The sequence below is a fragment of the Theropithecus gelada genome, chromosome 17 (genome assembly GCF_003255815.1).
Source record: "Theropithecus gelada isolate Dixy chromosome 17, Tgel_1.0, whole genome shotgun sequence".
Classification (NCBI taxonomy): Eukaryota; Metazoa; Chordata; class Mammalia; order Primates; family Cercopithecidae; genus Theropithecus; species Theropithecus gelada.
The window spans coordinates 68,878,867-68,903,475 of NC_037685.1; the positions used below are offsets into that span (position 1 = coordinate 68,878,867).

General features: G+C 37.3%; 1 long non-coding RNA gene across 1 annotated transcript; it reads left to right on the top strand.

Moving 5' to 3' along the window:
- Positions 1-3,059: 3,059 nt before the first annotated feature.
- Positions 3,060-19,483, top strand: LOC112611169. Its single transcript, XR_003116557.1, has 5 exons — positions 3,060-3,083; positions 3,942-3,977; positions 15,766-15,836; positions 16,029-16,173; positions 16,457-19,483. It is a non-coding gene; the product is annotated as an uncharacterized LOC112611169 (long non-coding RNA).
- The last annotated feature ends 5,126 nt before the right edge of the window (positions 19,484-24,609 follow it).

Genomic DNA, 24,609 nt, shown 5'->3' on the forward strand with positions numbered 1-24,609 from the left:
CTATTAAAGAAACAAAAATTATTAATTTCTCAAGAGAAACACTGAAAACCAGAAGATAATATAATGACATTGCTAGGTGTTGAAAGAAAATAATGACCAAATTATAATTTAATATACTGTCAAGTTATCTTTCAAAACTGCAGGTGAAATAAAGCAGTTTCAGACAAACAAAAATGAAGAGAGTTTATCAGCATTCAGCTTGAACTAAAGAAAATAAATGAAGGGATTTTTTAGGCAAAAAAAAAAAAAAAATGTTCAAAACACAGAAGAGCAGGAGAGAATGAAGAACAAAATGAGAGTAAATTCCTGTAATCCCAGCACTTTGGGAGGCTGAGGCAGGCAGATCACCTGAGGTCAGGAGTTCGAGATCAGCCTGGCCAACATGGTAAAACCCCATCTCTACTGAAAATACAAAAATTAGTTGGGCATGGTGGCACACACTTGTAGTCCCAGCTATTTGGGAGGCCAAGACAGGAGAATCACTTGAACCTGGGAGGCAGAGGTTGCAGTGAGCAGAGATCACGCCACTGCACTCCTGCCTGGGTGATAGAGCAAGACTCCATCTCAAAAAAAAAAAAAAAAAAAGTAAATATGTTGGTTGATATAAATGAATATTAACTATAAAATATTACTGATATGCCTAAATTATATGTAGAATTTAACTGGCTGACAACTATAATGCAAGAGGTCACAGTTTGGGAAAATAAGACTTACAGCTTCTGAGTTTTTAGTTGTATCAAGAAATTGGCAGCTTTCTTTGCCATTGTCTCTGTGATTCTTCTAAATATCCATTATTGTTTTCTCACTGTCTGCCCAATGCCTTTTAGGTGATACTCAATGACTCTTAATCCCATCTCAATAGATGAACTTGCTTTCTATTAATAAAGATTATTTTGCTGCTTCCACTTTTATAGCTACAATTAAATTAAAGACTATGTATAGTTTGAATATGTCCCCAAAAAGCATGCATTGGAAACTTAATCCCTAATGCAACAGTGTTAAGAGGTAGGGCCTAATGAGAATCAATTATGTCACGAAGCCAGAATGAATGGATCAAGGCCATTATTGCAAGAGTGGGTTTGTTATAAAAAAGGGGAGTTCAATCTCTTTTGGCTTTCTCTCTTCCCTATCTTTGCCCTTGTACCATGAGATGATACAGTGAGAAAGTGTTTGCAAAATGCCAACACCTTTTTATTGAACTTGCCAGCTTCCAGAACTGTGAAGCAATACATTTTTTTCATTATAAATTACTCAGCCTGTAGTCTTCTGTTATAGTTACAAAAAACAGACTGAGACAGATTATTACAAAAAAAAAAATCTGTTTTTCTTCAGAAATGGCATATGGTAGACATGCATTATTTATACTGCAGTAACTTATGATGTGCCATTGCATTGTAAACTCTTAGCAGGTTCTTTTTCTTTATTCTGTATTAAAGCCAGACACTTCCTCAGTTGGTATTGGCTTTCTTGATGTAGTTTCTAGACTTTTCACTTTTTGTTTGTTTTTCTCATCTGTGTATTATGAAAATATCAATGGCTATTAATATAGTCTTTCACAGCTTCTCAAGGTTTGGCTGAAGTATACTACTTCATATCCTCTGAAACTTGAAAGTGGTTAATCTATAACCCTGTACAGATGGTATCAACTAACGTTTAGATTGTCTTGATCCCAAAGCAAAGATCTCAGAATGGAATGGCTCTTTTGATCATGGTTCATTTAATTTGTGGATGTTCAAAAGCAATATGGTTATTTTTTCAGATAACTGAAAAATGTTGTCCTTACATACTGAAAAAAAATCATGGTTAGAAAACACTTTACAGAACTTACACAATAGTTAGAGGGAGATCAATGCACTATTTTCTAACATACTTTCTTCTGCTTTTGGTTTTTCACTCTTTCTTCTTGTCTTTTAGTACCAATGAAACAGAAAACTGGATTTAGTCTTGATTTTTTAATATAATTATTCCAATTATCCATTTTACTTCATCAAGTGTCACAGATAAAGATTTAGTATAATTTTGATCAGAAAAATAGTATTTAAAAAAACCAGGGTGTTTGAATAACTTAGTTTAAAAGTGCTTGTGTTTGCCTAAATATTCCAAATGAAGATCTTGTCTGTCTCAAATAAGCCTGACCATAAATAAAATAATGTTAAAAAATAAATATCAAACATATAAAAGGAGAAATAAAAGCAAATCACATATCCAAAACAAACATTTCAAAAATACATATCTAGCCAGAGGAAATTGTTTTAGGAAAATTATTTTATGAATTTAATTTTAATAATTTTAATATCCTTAATGTCCTTCCAGTAATGAGAAACCTATTTTCCATATGGTTACTATTTTTTTTAATATTCAATTACATTCTTGGAGGAAAGCTTCATTTGTTGTCATTTGTGGAATAACGCAATCTCATCGTGGTGGCAGTTCAGAGTTCTGTGATTTCGACGTGACTCATTATGACATAGCTGTTTTAAAGAGTATCAAACACGATATCCCTCAATTCACTTCGCATTTATGTCTGAGCTTGGCTTAGCAATAGGCTCAGATCTGAGTATGCGATGTGAGTGTGGGTTAAGATTCAGGAAGGCTTAGATATGGAAGGGGAGTGAGACAAGGACAGAGATGGGTAAATAAATGAGGTGGCCTCAAGGTGAGAGGTGGATTACACATGAAATCATTGACGCATTTCAAAAGTGGAAAGGCAGGAGAAAATAAAATTCAATTTGCTTCATTTTAAAAATTGTAGCCGTAGAATTGTATTATCCAAAAAGCATTAAAAATTCTAAATATTTTACTGTGGTTTTATTCTGTTTTTCTGTAAAAAGATGGTATGGCCTCTCAAAAACCAACAATTTAGTAAGCATAGCATTATGACAAATAATTCTGAAAATGGCAATCAAGTAATCAAGTTCTGTAAGTTTATGACCTATAAACAAATGAGAATGAGAAGTCAAATGTACTCCTTGTTTTCCCTTGCTCTTACAATGTAATCTGAATTTCAGGAGTAACTTCTGAATGTATTTATATCAGGCAGATGGTTCTGTTGCCTACTATTAGTTTGAAAAGAATAGAAGAAGGTATAGATAGGTGATTGGAGAAGGAAAACACTACTAAGCAGACATTAATAGAACGCAGATTTTTAAAGCCAAATCAGTTTTGAAAATGTATACATAAAACTGTGCAAAAGAATTTCTCTAGTTTTTTCCTGTATTATTTAATGGTTGAAGCCTGTAGACTTTTAATTTAATTTAATTTTTTTTTTTTTTTTTCTGAGACAGAGTCTTGCTCCATCGCCCAGGCTGGAGTGCAGTGGCACAATCTCGGCTCACTGCAAGCTCCGCCTCCCGGGTTCACGTCATTCTCCTGCCTCAGTCTCCTGAGTAGCCGGGACTACAGGCGCCCGCCATCACGCCCGGCTAATTTTTTGTATTTTTAGTAGAGACGGGGTTTCACCGTCTTAGCCAGGATGGTCTCAATCTCCTGACCTCCTGATCCACCCGCCTCGGCCTCCCAAAGTGCTGGGATTACAGGCGTGAGCCACCGCCCCGGGCTGTAGACTTTTTTTTTTTCTGTTTTAACGGTAAAAATATACCACTTCAAAACTTTCAGTGACAATTCCAACTGGATTAGCCAAACCATATGGAATAACGTTTTTTGTTTTCTTTTGTTTTTGTTTTTAACAAAACCGTGCAGTTTATTTTGAAGAAAATATGGTTATCATTAATGTTATTTTTTATTTTCTTTCAATCTCCTATCTGATTCAAGTAATGAATTTTAAGTTTCTGTTTAGTAAGTTTATTGCAAATGTGCCAGAATTTGACATCTGCAATTCTTAGTATATGTTATGTTAAGAAAAACAAAATGTTATTTTAATTAGGTATGATTTCAGCCTCATAAACAAAATCATGAAGTACTGTTTTCCTTTTGCTTCCCAGGAATAGATGTTCATCCAGACCGTAGTTCTCAAATAGGTAAGCATATTAGAACTGGCGTTCACTTGGGAAACTTCTATAAATTGTAAATCCTTCCTTTCTCTCTTCAACATTCTTTCCAAGTTTCTTCCAGGTATTTTGCTATATCTTATATCAAGCACAATTGCCAGCCATTGCAGTATATTCTGCAGCTACAAGGTCCGTGGACTACTACAAAGACTTTTAGTTTCTTTCAATTCTGATAAGAAAATAAATGACATGATACAGTGGGATAAGTGCTATGATGGGTAAAATGAACTTTATGAAGACAGCCTCTCAAACAAATTTATGCGATAAGGCAGCTTATCAGAGGAAGTGAAATCTAAGTTGAGGGTTGAAAGATGACTATAACTAGTTATAAAAGGGGATTTTATGTGTGAGGGTGTATGTATTTAGGAGTGTGATTTGAGTTTGAAGGTTGTTGTAAAGAACATTTTAAGCAAATGTGTATTCTAAGAATATGCAAAAGTATGCAGGAAAGAGTCAGGATATATTGAATACATTATTGTAGTTTCAAAAAATGGTGCATGATTAATGAAGTGAGAGAAGATATTTAGGAGACTGAGGCTGATTATAAAGAGCTGGAGGAAGGAGTTCACCCTTTATCCTGAGAAGAAAAAGTGAAAACTTTAAATAACAGACATCATATTTGTGATTTTGAAAAAATTATTGATAACAGAGAAGCAAGAGGCTGGAGGCAATTAGACAGTAATGTAGTGTCTTAGTCAATTTGTGCTGTGATAACAAAATGCCTGAAAGTTAGTAGTTCATAAAGAGCAGAAAATTATTTTCTCACCATGTTGGAGTCTGCAAAGTTCAAGATCAAGGTGCCAACAAATTCAGTCTGGTGAGAGCTGCTCTCTGCTTCCAAGGTGCCTTGTTGCTGTGTTCTCACATGGTGGAAGGTGGAAGAGCAAGCTAGCTGAACACTGGGTAAAGTCTCTTTCTTTTATAAGATCTTTAATCTCATTCCTGAGGAAGGAGCCCTCGAGGCCTAATCAACTCTTACAGTCCCCACTTCTCAATACTTTCACATTGGCAACACCTGAATTTTGGAGAAGGCACATTCAAACCATAGCATGTAGTAATCCAGGTGATAAATTATAGTAAAAAAAAAATCATGAGAGTGTTAATGAAGAAAAGATTATGGAAACAAAATATTGAGTCCATATTTGTCTCATCTGGATGTGTGGAACATTTTAATAAGGTATTTTAGATATATTTTTACTCTGTCTACCACCCAGAAAATTTTCCTGAACAGTTTATAACATGAAGTATCTTGCTTCATGTAATACTTATAATTTATATATTTTAATAAATTATTTCAATAAAAATATTCATGTGTTTTTCTTTAAGAAAACACCTCTCATGATTCCTTAACCCTCTCTAAGTACTTCCCATGTTCTGTTCCCTTCAAAGGCAGATGTTTCAAAATTTACACTACCAAAATTGTCTGACTTTTATTTACTTGTTAATCTACTCTTGGATTCTGCTCCCAATACTTCCCTTGCCAAGGCCCATAATGACATCTACATTGGAATAGTCAGTGGATGTACTTCTGTCATCATTTGATCACTCGGTTCTGGAAACATTTGCTTCCCTTGAAACTACGACCTTGTTTTTTTACCCATCTCTTTTGCTTCTCTGTCTCAATCTGTTGTCCTAGATGCTCCTCTTCTTACTAACCTCCAGCTACTGAAGTTCTTCAGGGCATGCATATCTCTTCTTTCTTCTAATTTGTCTTCTAATCTAATTAATTTTATAATTCCAAAAAGTATCAGTGTGGCAATACATGAACAGATTATAGCTATTCTAGTTAAATTTTCTTATTTGAATTGTAAACTCTTGTGTTCAAAAACTTATTTGATATATCCATTTGATTGGTTATAAAGATCCCAAGAGTTTACAGAGGCACTAATCCTATTTATGAGGGCCCCTTCCCTATGATTTACTCACCTTCAAAATGTCCCACCTCTTAATACTATCACATTGGGGATTGGATTTCAATATATGAATTTTAGAAGGACACAAACATTCGGATTATAGCAAGAAACAATAGTATTCTACTAAGCAGGTAACAGCTCATATATACCTCAGTTTATGACTTAATATAGATGTAGTAGTTTTTCAGAAATTTGTCTTTGGATAAGAAGTTAAATCTTATGTTTTGGGTGACCATTGCTAAAAATAAATTCCAAGTACTTTCTAAATTAGGAGGGATAATTCTCCTTTGAATTATATACTCCATTAAAACACTTTAGAGCTGAAAAAATAAAAGAAATTTATAACAATGAGTTTTTTTAGATCACCCAGGCATAAATAAAGGATACTCAGCCATAAAAATGGCTAAACAAGGACTTGATGATTTTTCATAATTGATGTATGCTACTTGTATTTTCATTACTTCATACGCTACTTGTAATTTCAGGAATGCTGTGTTCTAAGAGAATAAATTTTGCTTTAAAAGATACAAGAATATGATTGGGTGCAGTGGCTCACGCCTGTAATCTCAGCACTTTGGGAAGCCTAGGTAGGAGGATAATTTGCGCCTAGGAATTCAAGACTAGACTAGGCAACATGGTGAAACTCTGTCTGTGCAAAAATACTTGGTGACATGTGCCTTTAGTCCCAGCCACTCAGGAGGCTCACTTGAACCCTGGGAGAATCACTTGAACCCTGGGAGGTTGCAGTTGCAGAGAGCCGAGATTATGCCACAGTACTCCAGTCTGGGTGATAGAGTGAGACTCTGTCCCAGCCCAAACAAAGAAAAAAAAGATAAGAGAGTAAGAAATTAAAATAAAAGCTTTTATGACTTACATTTCCTTCCCTGGATCAAGGAAAACTGTTTAAAAAAGCAGGGTAGGCAGATACAAGGAACGTTAGGTGAAGAGGCTATTGCTGCATAGGAGGGGAACACATCTACGGTGACAGATGAGGTGGCAGCTACATTTCACCTCTTGAGAGAATATCTGAACTATTATCAACCCACTTGATACCTAAGAACTCAGTTTTACCTAACCATATGTGTTAAAATAGTATCACACTATTAAGGTCCCCTGTTGCTCATCCAAACCTCACTATCCCCATGAAACATGGGACTCTCCTAATTACTCCCCTGTATTATCATGCACTGCCTCTGATGACATTAACACAGAAGTCCTCAGCATGTTACAGATTGTTGTGCACTGCAGTAGCTGTTTTATGTTAGGGATCTAGGTCTTGGTAAGTTATGTGCATTCTTATCACCACTTTCTCTTGCCCAGAATGACTGGTCCGAAGAGTGAACACGTAACTGTTGGAAGATCAGTTGCACTCCCTTTTTTGGCATTGACATATAAAACAATGTTTTCATCTAGGATTTGTGGACTGAGATTATCAGTAGCCATGTTCCACACCCTAGGAACACGCAGAGACAAAACAAAACAAAAATCTAACTAGAAAGAGATAAAGTCCCCAGTCCCCAGTCCCAATTCCTAAATTCCTGGTGTGCAGCTCTTCCTTGACATCTGTCAGCTATTTGAGTGTATTTACTTGTATATAAACTAATAATTTTGTTGTTTTGCTCCATTTGTTATGGGTTGATTTTCTGTTGTTTGCCAGCTAATGGATCCTAATAAATACATTAATATAAAAGCTGAGAAATGCGGCTAAAAAAAGTAATGTGTCATATCCAATTAGATGATGTGAGAACATAACATTTAAATTATTTTCTTTATCTCCTATATGTCGTGACTTATAAAATTGAGAGAAATAACATACCACAATAAATTTGGAATAAGTCTGAATTCTGTGCATATATATGATAATAATCTATTATTATGCTTAAGAATAGGTATTAATTGCAGTATTTGAAGAGTAAAGCTCTACAAGTTGATGAGTTATCAGTAACTTGTATTTGTAGTTGGATCTGCACCAGGAGATCAGTTTCATAATGGGGCTATCATTTTGCGAAATGCAATAACAATTAACAACACATTATTAAGAGCCAAATAATCCTTAACAAAACAAAAAAATCTGGTGTGAATTTAAAGCACTATATCCATGTGAAGGGAAAATACAGTTCTGGAGTTCTCAGAAGTGTGTTCAATCTGGGATTGATTACAGTTTCTCACTTCACCAGTATAAAGAATGAGCAGGAAGATTTGAAGTAGGAAGCGATGTGTGTGTACATGGAGTGGGCAGGTACAGTCAGGGGCTAATCATGGTTGGCTAACATGGAGAGACTTTGAAGGAGAACTGACTAAAATACAACTTGTAAACTCTTAGGCATTTTCCTGTGACTAATAACCGCCACCAGATGTGTCCAGATGACAACAGCTTGAAAAGATTCTGAGACCATTTTTTTCCCCCTCTAAATGTGTTGTTTACAGCCTTATTGTCTACGAATGATTATTACAAATGGAGAGAAATTGGATGGAGTCACAATTGGAAACACTACAATTCTGATTCAGGAGAAATATTTGAAAGGCCTTTCAAAAAATTTTAAATAAATCTATTTCAGTCATTCATTAAATGTAATCCATATGAAACGTTAGGAGCCTTGCGGATACAAGGATGAGAAGAAAATGTGGCATTTTATCTAAAGTCTAAAATTTTGTAGGAAAGATGACATGATAATACAGCTTCATGTTTGCTGAACAAACTAATTCTGGAGAGAGACGAGATTAGCTAAAATACGTGACAAAAGAGAGGTTTCACCAAAGCACTCTGTGAGATCAGAAGAGGATGAGGTGCTTTGGGCACATCCACGTGGGTACCTGGGATGATGTGAGACTTGAGAGGAGTCTTCAACATAAAGAGGAAAGAAACATCGGAAATATTATACCAAGCTCATCTGGGAAATGGGGAGTAATACAATTTATGTCAGCATGTACAGTATTTGTCAACTCTTAGAATGATGTTAAGTTAGTATTAATTTTCCAAGGGCATTTTAAATGTCTGAATAGAAGTGTAGACCTTCTTCTATAGTTAAGTGAAAGTGTTCAAAGTCACTGAGCAATGGAGTGACATTATCAGAGCAGGGTTTTAGAAATAAAAATGAATTGAATTTTTACAAATGAAATAAGAGCAAGAGACACTCTAAGTAGGAAGTCCAATTGGGAAATTTGCCATAGTCTAGAAAGCAAATCATAAGGATCCAAAGGATAGTAATGGGAGCAAAGGCCAGATTCAGGGAAAACTGAAAAATAAAACAAATGCAGCAAACAGCAGGACAGGACTAGAAGGCAGGCTCTTCACTAAGACACTCTTAAAGTCTTCATGTGTATGCCCATGTGTTCCTGATAGCACTGGACTTTTCATCCTTGTCTTGTGCCGGTTTTCAAGGGAATTCTTCCAGCTTTTTCCCATTCAGTTTGATATTGGCTGTGAGTTTTTCATAGATAGCTGTTATACTTTTAAAATATGTTCCTTTAATGCCTAGTTTGTTGAGGGGTTTTAACATGAAGGAATGTTGGATTTTATTGAAAGCCTTTTCTGCATCTATTGAAATAATTATGTGCTTTTTGTTTTTATTTTGTCTATGTGACAAATCACATTTAATGATCTGCATATGTTGAAGCAACCTAGTATCCCAGGAGGAAAGCCTACTTGATCATGATGCATTAGCTTTTGATGTGATGCTGGATTCAGTTTGCTAGTATTTTGTTGAAGATTTATGCATCAATGTTCATCAAGGATATTGATCTGAATTTTTTTTTTCATCGTTGAAAAAAAGTCGGAGAAGAGACTGTTCTCCTCTCTGTATGCTGACTGTAGTATCAGGATGATGCTGGCCTCATAGAATGAGCTGGTGAAGAGTTAATCCTTCTCAATTTTTGGTGTAGTTTCAGTAGGAATGGTACTAGTTATTTATTCTTTTACTTCTGGTAGACTTTGGCCATGAATCTGTCTGGTCCTGGGCTTTTTTGGTTTGTAGACTTTTTATTACTGATTCAACTTTAGAACTCATTATTGGTCTGTTCAGGAATTCAATTTCTTCCTGATTCAGCTTTGGAAAGTTGTGTGTGTCCAGGAATTGATCCATTTCTTCTAGATTTTCTAGTGTGTCTGCATAGAGGTGTTCAAAGTAGTCTCTGATACTTTTTTTTTTAATTTCTGTGGGGTCAGTGGTAGTGTTCCCCTTTTTATCTCTAATCGTGTTATTTGGATCTTCTCTCTTTTTTATTAGTCTAGCTAACAGTCTGTATATCTTATTTTTTTTAAAGAACCAATTCCTGCATTCACTGATGTTTTGTATGGTTTTTCACATCATCTCACTTTCCTTCACTTCAGCTGTAATTTCGATTAGTTCTTGTCTTCTGCTAGCTTTGGGGTTGGTTTATTCTTGCTTCTACAGTTCTTCTAGTTGTGATGTTAGGTTGTTAACTTGGAATCTGTCCAACTTTTTGATGGGGGCATTTAGTGCTGTAAATTACACTGTTAATACTGCCTTACCTGTGTCCCAGAGATTCTGGGGTATTGTATCTTTGCTCTCATTAGTTTCAAATAATTTCTTGATTTCTGCCTTAATTTCATTATTCATCAAAAAATCATTCCAGAGCAAGTTAGTTTCCATACGATTGTATGGTTTTGAGTGATTTTCTTTGTGTTGATTTCTATTTTTATTGTGCTGTGGTCCAAGAACATGGTTGGTATGAGTTTGGTTCTTTTGCATTTGCAAAAGATTGTTTTATGTCCCGTTGTATGTTCAGTTCAGGTACTGAATGTTTGTTAATTTTCTGCTTCTATTATGTGTCTAATACTGTCAGTGGGGTGTTGAAATCTCTCATTATTATTGTGTGGGAATCTAAGTCTCTTCATAAATCTCTAAGAATTTGCTTTATTAATCTGGGTGCTATGTTGGGTGTGTATATATTCAGGATAGTTAGATATTCTTTTTGAACTGAATCCTTTACCATTATTGGTGCAATGGTCATTGTGGTTTCAGACCATGAATTTTAGATCAGTATAACTAAGCTCAAACACATCTTTACTAATCAAAATAGGAACCATTATAATCAACACATTTTTGCCAATGAGAAATAAGTTTGTTTATTCCTGTAGTGTAAAAATCTGTGCTTTGGGATTTGACAAACTCTTGGAAAGCATTTTCTGCATCTTGCTTGTTGTGAAAGCATTTTCCCTGCAAAAAGTTGTCGGGATGCTTGAAGACGTGGTAGTTGGTTGGTGAAAGGTAAGGTCAATATGGGAGATGAAGCAAATTTCATAGCCCGGTTTATTCAACTTTCGAAGTGATGGTTGGAAAACATGCAGTCGGATGTTGTCATGGAGAAGAATCGGCCCCTTTCTGTTGACCAATGCTGGCTGCAGGCGATAGAGTTTTCAGTGCATCTCATCAATTTACTGAGCTTACTTCTCATATAATGGTTTCAATGGGATTCAGAAAGCTGTAGTAGATCAGACTGGCAGCAGACCACCAAACAGTGACCATGACCTCGTTTTGGTGCAAGCTTGGCTTTGGGAAGTTCTTTGGAGCTTCTTATCGGTCCAACCACTGAGCTGGTCATTGCCGATTATTGTATAAAATCCACTTTTTGTCACACGTCACAATCCAATTGAGAAATGGCTCATTGTTGCTGTGCAGAATAAGAGAAGATGACATTTCAAAATGACAAGTTTTTTTATTTTTGTTCGGCTCATGAGGCATCAAAAACTGGGTACTTATGGAGCTTTTTCACCTTTCCAATTTGCTTCAAATGCTGAACGATCATAGAATGGTTGATATTGAGTTCTTCGGCAACTTCTTGTGTAGTGTGAGAGGATCAGCTTTGATGATCACACTCAATTTACCATATCCTTTGAAAAACTTCTTGAATCACCACTGAACTGTACATTTGTTAGCAGTTCCTGGGTCAAATATGGTGTTGATGTTGTAAGTTGTCTCCATTGCTTTATGACCCATGAACTTGAATAAAAAAATCACTCAAATTTTCTTTTAGTCTAACATCATTTCCATAGCCTAAAATAAACATGAAATAAACAGCAAGTAATAAGTCATTAGCAAAAAACCACAAGGCGAGAAATGCCCATTAAAATGATGTATAACATAACCACATTTGTTTAGTAATATATCACAATATCAAACAGCAATTTCCAACAATGCAAAAACTGCAATTACTTTTGCACTCATCCAGTATAATGCTCTTCTTTATCTTTTAAAAATCTTTGTTGGTTTAAAGCCCATTTTATCTAAAATTAGGATACCAATCCCTGCTTTTCCTGTTCTCCATTTGCTTGGTAGATTTTTCTCCATCCCTTTATTTTGAGACTATGGGTGTCACTGCATATAAGATTGGTCTCTTGGTGATATCATACCATTGGGTTTTGCTTCTTTATCCAGCATGCAACTGTGTCTTTTAATTGGGGCATTTAGCCTGTTTACATATGAGGTTAATATTGATATGTGCAGATTTGATCCCATTATTGTATTGTTATGAGGTTGACTGGTTTGTGTGATTGCTTTATGGTGTCATTGGTCTGTGTACTTATGTGTGTTTTTTTAGTGACTGGTAATCATCTTTTCTTTTCATATTTAGGGCACTTTTCAGGACCTCTTGTAAGGCAGGTTTGGTGAGCATTTGCTTTTGCTCAGCGTTTGCTTTTCTGTAAGGATCTTATTTCTCCTTCACTTACGAAGCTCAGTTTGGCAGGATACAAAATTCCTGGTTGGAAATTATTTTCTTTAAGAATGCTGAATATAAACTCTGAATCTCTTTCTGGCTTGTAGTGTTTCTCCTGAAAGGCCAGCTGTTAGCCCGATGGGCTTCCCTTTGTAGGTGACCTGCCCCTTCCCTCTAGCTTCCTTTAACATTTTGTTCTCTCATTTTGACTTTGTAAAATCTCATTATTGTGTCTTGGAGATGGTTCTCCCAGGGGTTCTCTGCATTTTCTGAATTTGAATATTGGTCTGTCTAGCAAGGGTGGGGAAGTTTTCATGGATAATATCCTAAAAATATTTTCCAAGTTGCCTGCTTTCTCCCCATCTCTTTCAGGAATGCCAATGAGTTACAGGTTTGGTCTCTACATAATCCCATATTTCTCAGAGGTTCTGTTTATTCTTTTTTATCCTTTTTTTCTTCATTTTTTTCTGAGCTATTGCAGAGTCAGTCTTCAAGCTCTGAGATTCTTTCCTCAGCTTGGTCTATTCTGCTGTTAATACTTGCAATTTCATTATGTAATTCTTTTACTTTGTTTTATAGCTCTCTCACTCTCAAATCAGTTTGGTTCTTAATGGCTTGTTTTTTTTTTTTTTTTTTTTCTTCCTTGGCTTTCTGTGTTCTCATGAATGTTGATCAACTTTGTTTTTATCCTTATTCTGAATTCTATTTCTGTCATTTCAGCCATTTCAGCCTTAGAACCACCCTTGCTGGGGAACTAGTGTGGTCATTTGGAGAAAAGAAGTTACTCTGGCTTTTTGAGTTGTGAGAGTTTTTGCACTACTTTTTTCTCATCTGTGTGAGCTGGTGTTCCTTTAACTGTGGCATAAATTCAGTACAGTCAGTAAACTTCTTTTCTAGATGGTTTCAGAAGGCTGAGACTTTGTGCAGGCTGTTCATTTGCAGATGAATTATTGTCTTTGGTTTCACAGGGGGTATATTGTAAAGTATTTTTGGTGTTGATATTTTGGACTATGATCCAGTAGATGGCACTTAAGCATAATGGCCAGTCAGTAGACTCTTGCACAGTCATATGACTTCTCTGTATTTCCTCATGATTTCAGTCATGCTCCCTCTCAATGCTCCTGAAGTGTGGGCTCATCTCTCACTTGAGTGCTGGTTTCAGATCTCAGCTTGGTACTCCCAGGTTACGCACCACAGCTCTGGGGTGATCTCAGGCTTTCTGTTCCCTCCCCAACTTGGAAGCAGCAGGAGAAGGGACCCTAGAAGTAGTTGTGGCATAGGGTCTTTCACTTGTCTCTTGGGGGTCCACCACAGAGAGATATGGAGCCACTATCAATCAGTGTGATTGGTCCAGGATGGGGCATCTCTGCTAGGCCCAAACTGGGAGAGCCTTGCCTGGTGACTACTGGCAGCAAGGTGGTGTAGCAGGGAGACCTGGGGAAGACAGGCTTCCTCTCCTCGTTAGGGTGGCTGCATCTTGCTGAATGTGTGTGTAAAGCACTCAGGGTCTTTGCTTCTTCTCTGGTCTGAGAGCAAGGGCAGTACCACTGCAGTGGAAGTTGTAGTGGGGCTTTCAGTTGCCTCTGGGAGCTCCACCTCAGAGAAACAAGGAGTTGCTGCTACTGGGAATATTCAGTCAAGGGGTGGGACAGTTGCTCTACTGACCCAAGTTGTGGGCTCTGCTTGGTGAAAAGTGGGGCAACGAGGGCTCACAGGGAGAAGAGACTGTTCTCCTCTCTGTATGCTGACTGTAGTGTTCTGGAAGTTCAGGTGAACTCCTCAAAGTCTTTGTTTCTTCTTAGATCAAGGGCAGCAGGGGCAGGACCATTGTTGTGGCCGTAGTAGAGGCACTGTCACTTGCCTCTGGGAGCCTCTTAGGGAAACACAGAGCCACTAGCAATGGGAATGTTCAGCCAGGGATGGGGTAGTTGTTCCTGGTACCAAGGCAGAGACCCTGCCTGGTGAGGGGAGAAGGTGAGGGCTCACAGGGAAGAGAGACTGGACTCCTTTTCAAATGAGCTACCATATACTGGTGGTGCCAGAATAATAATTAGGCTCTTTATTTCTTCTCTCACCCAAGGGTGGTTAGGGCAGTACCATTGCAGCTGCAGTGGCAGAGGTGTTGTGGATTCTCTCTGGGAATTCCTTTTCAGAGAAATGCAGAGCTGCTTCTGACTGAAATGTTCAAGGGGGAGCAAGGGAATTGTGCTGGAGTTGGGAGGTCCCACCCAGTGAAGAGAAGCAAGGACAGAAACCCACATGGAAAACAGTCTATCCACTTTTCTGTGGGATGGCTGCACTGTGCTGGGGAGCCATGCCACTGCCTACTCACCACATACTCCCCAGAACTCACAGGGTATAGTGGCAAGGGCTGTGAGACAGCAAGAATGGCATCTGGCTTCTCACTCTCAGAGCTCTGTCCCAGGAAGGTGCAGAGCTGCTACTGGCCCAAGATCCTTGGTTGGATGTGGCTGGAGTCCCAGTTTAGTAGGTCTTGCCCCATGAGGAGAAGGAGGAGCCATTTGAGAGCCACATAAAAAATAGCCTGACTGCTTTTCCATGGGATGGCTACACTGCAATGGAGATCCACGCCTCTCCCTAATCACTACTGGAGACTGAAGGCTATGGAGGCGGGGGCTGCAAGACAGCAAAAATGCTGGCCAGCCTCCCTTTCTGGGAGCTTCATCCCAAGGAAGTACAGAGCTGTTATCTGCTGAGAACCCAGAGGGTTGGTGGCTGGAGACCCAGGCAGGTGCGCCTTAGCCTGTGAGATGCAGTGGAGGTGAGGCTTGCAGTCCATTGCTGCTCAAGATCCTGGATTTAGTTCTTTTCCTGGGGCATGTGAGAGAGCCTGTCCTCCTCCACAGTCAGAGTTGCCGCCACTAATTCTGGGATGTCCAGGGAGTCAAGGCTCCAGGGACTCTGCATGTGCCTGAGCAGCAGCTCTGCCCACACTCCACATAGCTCTCTGTGTTGGTCTGGGGCCCCTGGTTGGGGGCTCACTGGGCGTCTCCTGAGTTCAGGGTTGCAAAGGTCCATGGAAGAATTGTGGGTGCCCAGGGACTCTTACTCATTCATCATTTTCTCATGTTGAGGAAGCCTCCCCTGACTTTGTGATAGTCTTGGGTGGGTGGTCATCCTGTCTTGCTTCTCTCCCTTCTCCTTAGGTCGAGTTGTTTCCTTGATGAATCCCAATGTGTCTACCTAGATACTCCAGTTGAAGATCTAGTAATTAAAGGTATTCTTTATTCAATGAATATTGTAGTATAAACTATTAATTTCTGCCTCAGTCTTTCAAGACTCTATAAATTAATTGTTCTAATGCTGCTCCTATGTTTGGCAAGAAAATTGGTTAGAGAAATGTAGTTAGAGAAAATAGTAGAAGAAAATCCATTGATTTTATTTTCCTCTTTATGTTAATTTTTTGAAGGTCTCTTTACACCAGAGCTAAGATCATGAATAAAGGAGCAGCTTTGGGTCTGCAGAGATTATATAGGACTGTATGTTTCTGGCAGGTCATTTGCCATCATTGCAAGGAGTGTACATAGATGTCATCATTGCAAAGGATGTGAGAGGTAATTGCTTTATTGTATTAGAAGCAAACAGATATCCTGGTTCAAATGACTGAAACTCAAGTATTGGCAATATTAATGAACTTCAGGAAAAATTTAATTGAACTCTGTTAGAGCAAAATAAGTTAGGGACTTAACATTTTAATCAAATGTTGTATTGTTCTGCCATATTAAGAAAAAAATTCTGGGTTTTTTTTTTGTTTTTTTTGTTTTTTTTTTTGGTAATAAAAATGGCCTAATGAACATTTTCTAAAGTTAACCAAATTAAATTTAAATTACTTTTCAGGAAAAATTTATTCAAAAATGCACTTATTAAAATTTCTTCCACTGAGCTGGATCCTTAATTTACATACTTGTTTGTAGATTCTGTTTCTCTAAGTATTCTTGAAAAATTTGTATAGAATATTTCTTGTAATCTCAAGTTTATTGTTATTATGGTCAACCACTAATTACTTGAAGAATGTAATATAAAATTTTTCATCTTTTATGAAGTCTCTGAGTTACCTTTTGATACAGTTTGCCTGTGTACTCACCCAAGTCTCATCTTGAATTGTAGCTCTTATAATCCCCACGTGTTGTGGGAAGGACCTGATGGGAGGTAATTAAATTATAGGGGTGGGTTTTCCTGTGTTGTTCTTGTGATAGTGAATAAGTCTCATGAGATCTGACGGTTGTATAAAGGGCAGTTCCCCTGCACATGCCGTCTTGCTTGCTGCCATGTAAATGTGCCTTTGCTCCGCCTTCACCTTCTGTGATGATTGTGAGGCCTCCTTAGCCATGGAAACTGTGAGTCCATTAAACCTCTTTTTCTTTATAAATTACTCAGCCTTGGGTATTTCTTCATAGCAGTATAAAAATGGACTAAGACAGTAAATTGGTACTGGTAGAGTGGAGTACTGCTATTAAGATACCTGAAAATGTGGAGGCAACATTGGAACTGGGTAACAGGCAGAGGTTGGAACAATTTGGAGGGCTCAGAAGAAGACAGGAAGATGTGGGAAAGTTTAGAACTTCCTAGAGACTTGTTGAATGGCTTTCACCATAATGCTGATAGTAATATGGACAATAAAATCCAGGCTAAGGTGGTCTCAGATTGAGATGAGGAATTTGTTGGAAACTGGAGTAAAGGTCACTCTTATTATGCAAAGAGATGTGCTGCATTTTGCCCCCACCCTAGAGATCTGTGGAGAGATGATTTAGGGTATCTGGTGGAAGAAATTTCTAAGCAGCAAAGTGTTCAAGAAGTAACAGGGCATAAAAATTTGGAAAATTTGCAGCTTGACGATGTGGTAGAACAAAAAGTCCATTTCCTGGGGAGAAATTCAAGCCACTGCAGAAATTTGCATAAGTAACGAGGAACCAAAGGGTAATCCCCAAGACAATGGGGAAAATGTCTCCAGGGCATATGAGAGAACTTCACAGCAGCCCCTCCCATCACAGGCTCAGGGACCTGGGAGGAAAAAATGATTTTGTGGGCTTGGTTCAGGACTTCCTTCCTGTGTGCAGCCTAGGGACTTGGTGCCCTGTGTCCCACATGCTCCAGTCATGGCTAAAAGTGGCCAAGGTACAGCTCAGGTCATTGCTTCAGAAAGTGCAAATCACAAAGTCTTGATAGCTTCCATGTGGTGTTGGTCCTGTGAGTGCACAGAAGTCGAGAATTGAGTTTTGGGAACCTCTGCCTAGTTTTCAGAGGATCTATGGAAACTGCTGGATGTCCAGGCAGAGGTGTGCTGCAGGGGTGGAGCCCTCATGGAGAACCTCTGCTAGGGCACTGCAGAAGGCAAATGTAGGGTGAGAGCCTCCACACAGAGTCCCTATTGGGATACTTCCTTGTGGAGCTGTGAGAAGAGAGCCACCATCTTCCAGATCCCAGAATGGTAGATCCACTGAAAGCTTGAACTGTGCACCTGAAAAAGCCACAGACACACAATGCCAGCCCAGGAAAGCAGCCAGGAGGGAGGCTGTACCCTGCAAAGCCACAGGGACAGAGCTATCCGAGGCTGTGGGAGCCCACCTCTTGTATCAGCATGACCTGGATGTGAAACATGGAGTCAAAGGAGATAATTTTGGAGTTTTAAGATTTAACTGGCCCATTGGATTTTTGACTTGCACGGGGCCTGCAGCCTCTTCATTTTAGTCAATTTCTCCCATTTGGAATGGCTGTATTTACCCAATACCTGTACTCCTATTGTATCTAGGAAGTAACTAACTTGCTTTTGATTTAACGGGCTCATAGGCAGAAGGAACTTGCCTCGTCTCAGATGAGACTTTGGATATAGACTTGTGAGTAAATGCTGAAATGAGATAACACTAGGGGGGACTCTTGGGAAGGCATGGTTGGTTTTGAAATGTGATGACATGAGATGTGGGAGGGGCTGGGGATGGAATGATATGATTTGGCTTTGTCCCCACCCAAATCTCATCTTGAATTGTAGCTCCCACAATTCCCATGTATCCTAGGAGAGACCCAGTGGGAGGTAATTTAATCGTAGGGGTGGATTTTCCCCTCCTGTTCTCATGGTAGTGAATAAGTCTCATGAAATCTGATGGTTTTATAAAGGGCAGTTCCTCTAAACATGTTGTCTTGCCTGCCACCATGTAAGATGTGCCTTTGCTACTCCTTCACCTTCTGTGAAAATTTTGAGGCCTCCCTAGCCATGGGGACTGTGAGTCTATTAAACCTCTTTTTCTCTGTAAATTACCCAGTCTTGGGTATTTCTTCATAGTAGTAAAAAAATAGACTAATACACCTTTTATCTTTCAGACTTTTCTATATTTTTGTAACTTTTTGTGAGACTTCATAAAAGTTTAGAAAATGCATTAGTTAATTGCGTTATTGCTAAAAGTGAAAGTCATCTAGCAGTCTTATTCACATATGGCCTAGTTTTTCAAGAGTTTTTCAGAACCTAGGTTGGCTAGAAAATCACCAGTCTTTTCTCATTATATTGTAGAAATTTCATCAATGAGTATTGTCAGATGTTGTGTAAGACCTTACAAAGACCCCACAGAAGTAAAGGCAATAATCCTATTCGTAAAAAAACAAATTGATAACAAAAAACAAAACAAAACAAAACAAACTAAAAAGTACTTGAAACTTCAAGAAATGTTTTTCCAATAATTGAAAATAAATAGCTGTTCAGATGAATATAAAATAATAAATCTCAATAAATTAAATTCAGCTGCCATTTTTGAATAATTAATTGGTATATGTTTGAATATGTGTGCATATTGTGTAACAATGATACTGGCTGTAAGATAGCTCATATTGGGTTCTTTTTCTGCTACCTATAATAGATTTGTGAGTGTCTTCAACATTTTCCAGTCTGGTTCCTCTTATATTTAGCATTTTCTAGTTGGCTGCTCCTATGTAAAGGTGCAGCTTAAGATTATAGAATGGAGTTAATGTAACTAAATGCCATGGCAGAGGATGTTGCACTTCTGCAAAATGGAATAACAGGGACCATATTTTCTCTTCTGAGTAAAACAATTTTTAAAAAACAAAAATAAATTTAAAAAACAGAGCTGGGAGCAGTGGCTTACACCTATAATCCCAGCACTTTGGGAGGATGAGGTGGACGGATCACTTGAGGTCAGGGGTTTGAGACCAGCCTGGCTAACATGGCAAAACCCGATCTCTACTAAAAATACAATAATTAACCAGGTATGGTGGCATGCGCCTGAATTCCCAGCTGCTCAGGTGGCTGAGACACAAGAATTGCTTGAACCCGGAAAAAAAATAAAGAACAGTTTTCAAAATGCTGGGCATCAGACAATGAATCACAGTGATTCTCTGGATATAAAAAGAAATGTGAGATGATCCCTGTGATTGCCCCCAGCTTTCTGTCTTTTCCTAGGCTGTAGTGCAGTAAGGGGAAATCCAGGTGAATCTTGGCAAACAAGATGGAGCTGAGCCTTGAAGGAGGCCAAGAAAATATAGTTCATGGTACTGAGGACCAGAGAGGACAGAGCTATAGAGAGACAGAGAACTCTGGAGATCTGTAGAGGGTTCACCTAAGTATTCAGCAGAATACTGATCAACACATGCATATGAGAAAACTAATAAAGGTCAGAGAAAGAACCATCTGAAAAATTAGAGTAAACAGTTTCTCACATAAAGCCTTAAATAGCACCTATTCCCACCATCTAGATTTTGAAACTTCATAATTCGCTGGAAATTGGGAATAGTTCTAAGAAGAGTCATGCCTAAGTTGGAGGGAATAATTAACTCCAGATTATACACAGATCTGACTCTGCTTAATAAATCTTAAAAACAAGACCCCAGTGAATTAAACTCTTTCCATAACCAAACTACATCTTAGAACAAAGTGCAAGAATATTTATAGAAGTACAAAAATATCCAGCACCCGGCAAGGCAAAATTTACAATGTTTGGCAACCAAAGATTACCAAGCTTGAAAAGAAACAGGAAAATACGGTGCAAAATGAGGAAAAAAATTAACCAACTAAACTTATCCAGATCTGGCACAATTGTTAGAATTAGCAGAAGACATTAAACAGTTACTATAATTGTAGTCCATATGTTCAAAAAGTTATGTAGAGACATGAGACACAAACACACACTCAGAGTTTAGAAACTAAAAAATAAAGATCAAATTGAAGTCAAATTAAGTAGATGAAAGGCAATGACACATATTATGGTGGAAATCAGCAAAACAGAAAACAGGAACATGATACTGAAAATTCATGAAAACAAACGATTGTTTTTTTTAGCAAAATTAACAAATTGATTGAAGGCTTAGTAGATTGGTTAGGGAAATAAGAAAGGACACAAATTATCAGTTTCAGGAATGAGGGAGGTAATATCACTAAAGATATTTGAAGGATAATAATGGAATATTTTAAACAATACAATAAATTTGACAATTGTGTGAAATAGACAAATTTCTTTCCTTGAAAGACGCAAACTACAACATCTCACTCAAGAAAAAATAGGTAATGAGCATAACCCTTTATTTATTAAATAAAGAGAATTTGTAGTTAGAAACCTTCCCTCAAAGATAATTGCAGGCCTAGATAACTTCACTGGTGAATTCTACCAAACATTTAAGGAAGAAAACAACAAACTTGAAGTTGAAAGACTGAACGCTTTTTTCTAAGATCATGAAGATTCAACATGTCTACTCACCACTTCTACTCAATATTGTTCCACTATTCAACATCAACCTGTGACAGAAGAAAAGAAAATATAAACAGCATCCAGATCACAGAGACAGAGGTAAAATTATCTTTATTTGCAAACAGCATAATTATCTATGTATAAAATACTATATAATCTTACTAGAATTAATCTAATACTAGAATTAAACCTTGAATTTAACAGGGTTACAGAATACAAGATGAGAATACAGAAAGTAAACAATCAGAAATTTAAATAAAAACAATGCCATTTATAATTCCATCAAAAATATTAAATATTTAGGGAGAACTTGACAAAAGATATGGAAGACCTGTGAACTTAAAATGATAAAGCATTGGTGAGAAAATAAGGAAGACCCTAAGTAAACTAACAGATAACATTTTGTTCCTGGTTTGGAGACTAAATATTATAAAGATTTCAATTAACTCCAAACTGATCTGTAGATTCAGCACATTCCCAATTATTAACCCAGCAGATATTTTTTTTTTTTTAAATAGAAATTGCCAAGCTGATGTAAACATTCTATGGAAATGCAAATAACTTAAAATAGCCAAAACAACTTTGAAAAGGATGAGTGAAATTGGGGATTTACTCTTTTTGATTTTATGACTTATTTCAAACCTACAGTAATCAAGTCAGTGTGGTATTTGCACTAAGATACACAAATAGATGAATTGAACAAAACGAAAGAATAGAAAGTAACAGAAATAGACTCACAAAATGTGGCCCTTTTTACAAATATGCAAAGGCAAATCAGTAGAGAAAGAATCATTTTTTCAGAAAATTGAATTGGAATAATTGGTAACCTATAGAAAAAAAAAAAAGAACCATTCCTTTAACCATGACCACTTTTTGTTTTTCATTACACTTAATGTAAAAAAAAAAAAAAAAAACTAATAAAACTTGTAAGAGAAAATGTATTAGAACATTTTTGTGACTTTCAGTGAATATAATATTTCTTTAATGACTCGAAAAACACAACCCATGAAAAGAAAAAAAAGAGATAAATTTGACTTCAGTCTTTTGAAAATACTGTTAAGAGAATGAAAGGAAAGTTCACATACTTGGAGAAAACATTTCACCCTATATATCTGATAAAAAATTTGTATTCAAATTATGTATAAGAAACTCTCAAAACTCCATAATATTAATTTAGAAAATGAATCTAACTAATATTTGGCAAAAGATTTGAACAGATCACTAAAGATGCAGAGGAAAGGGGACTCTAATACACTATTGTTGGAATGTTAATTCTTACACCCTCTATGGGAAACAATATGGAAATTTCTCAAAGAACTAAAAATAAAGTTATCATTCAATCCAGCCATCCCTCTATGGTGTATCTACCCAAAGGAAAATAAATCAATATATTAAAAAGGTGCTTACACTTGTATGTTTATTGCAACCCTATCAACAATATCAAATATATGGAATCAACTGAGGGTCCATCCACAGATGATTGGATAAAGAAAAGGCACTACTTCTACACAATGGAATACTATTTATTCCACAAAAATGAAATCACGTCTTTTGCAGTAACATGAATGAAACTGAAGATCATTATCTTAAGTGAAACAAGTCAGATGCATAAAGGCAAATATTGCATGTTTTCCTTCATGTGGGAGCTAAATAATTTGTACACATGGACATGGAGAGTGTAATGATAGATAATGGACACTTGGAAGGGTGAAGATGGGGGGAAGATGATGAGAAATTAGTTAATGGATACAATGTGTGTTATTGGGGTGATGAATGCCCTAAAAGCTGTAACTTGATTCCTATACAATCTATGCATGTCACAAAATTGCACTTGTACAATAAATTTATACAAATAAAAGATACACAAATGTCAAATAAGCACATGGCAAACATGCATTAGTGAAATGCAAATTAAAACCGGAATGAGATTCCATTACATACCTATTAGAATAGTTAAATTAGAAAGACTGACCATGTAAAGTGTTGGTAAAAGGAACTGGAACTCTCACATATTTCTGGTGGGAATGCAAAATAGCAGAACTACTTTGGAGTATCACCTGGTAGTTTCCAAAAATGTTTGTCATACACGTTTTATATGATCCAGTCATTCCACTATTACATATTAACTCAAGAGAAAGTAGAATCAGACCAAAAAGAAACTATGCATACTGTGTGATTCAATTTGTATAGAAGTTGGAAAATGTAATTATTTGTCATGATAGAAGGTAGATATGTGGTTGCCTGGAGCTGGAGCTGGGGCATGAAGGGGTAGGAAGGTAGGAATTAAAAAGGGCATAAGCAAACTTTTGGTGATGATGAATATATTTACAAGCCTGAGTGTAGTGATGGTTTTCACAGGTGTATAGTATGCCCAAACTTATCAAATTGCATAAAAATATTTTCAATTCATTGTAATGTAATTTTACTTTAAAATAGCTATTCAAACAGACAATAAAACAAAAGCTTTAATGTTTATAAGAATCACAGGGACTTTGTTGAAGATCAGATGGTCATGGGTGTATGATCTTATTTCTGGACTCCTTATTGTGTTCCATTGATCTACATGCCTGTCTCTGTATCAGTACCATGTTGTTTTGGTTATTGTCATCCTGTAGTATAATGTGGTTCTCCCAGCATTTTTTTTGTTTGTTTGTTTGTTTGTTTGTTTTTTAACTTGGAATGGCCTTGGCTATTCAGGCTCCCTTTTGGTTTCATATACATTTTAAAATAGTTGTTTTTCTAGTTCAGTGAAGCATGTCATTAGGAGTTTAATAGAAATAGTATTGAATCTGTAAATTGCTTTGGGCAGTAAGCCTTTTTTAAAAAAATTTATTTATTTATTTATTTTAATAAGGAGTCTCACTCTGTTACCTAGGCTTGAGTGCAATGGCATGGTCTCGACTCACCACAACCTCCACCTCCTGGGTTCAAGCAATTCTCCTGCCTCAGCCTCCTGAGTAGCTGGGATTACAGGCATGCACCACCATGCCTGGCTAATTTGTTTGTTTGTTTGTTTTTGGTTTTTTTTGAGACAGAGTATCACTCTGTCACCCAGGCTGGAGTGCAGTGGCATGAACTCAGCTCACTGCAAGCTCCGCCTCCTGGGTTCATGCCATTCTCTTGCCTCAGCCTCCCAAGTAGCTGGGACTACAGGTGCCTGCCACCACGCCTGGCTAATTTTTTATATCTTTAGTAGAGATGGGGTTTCACTGTGTTGGCCAGGATGGGCACGATTTCCTGACCTTGTGATCCACCTGCCTCAGTCTCCCAAAGTGCTGGGATTACAGGCGTGAGCCGCCGTGC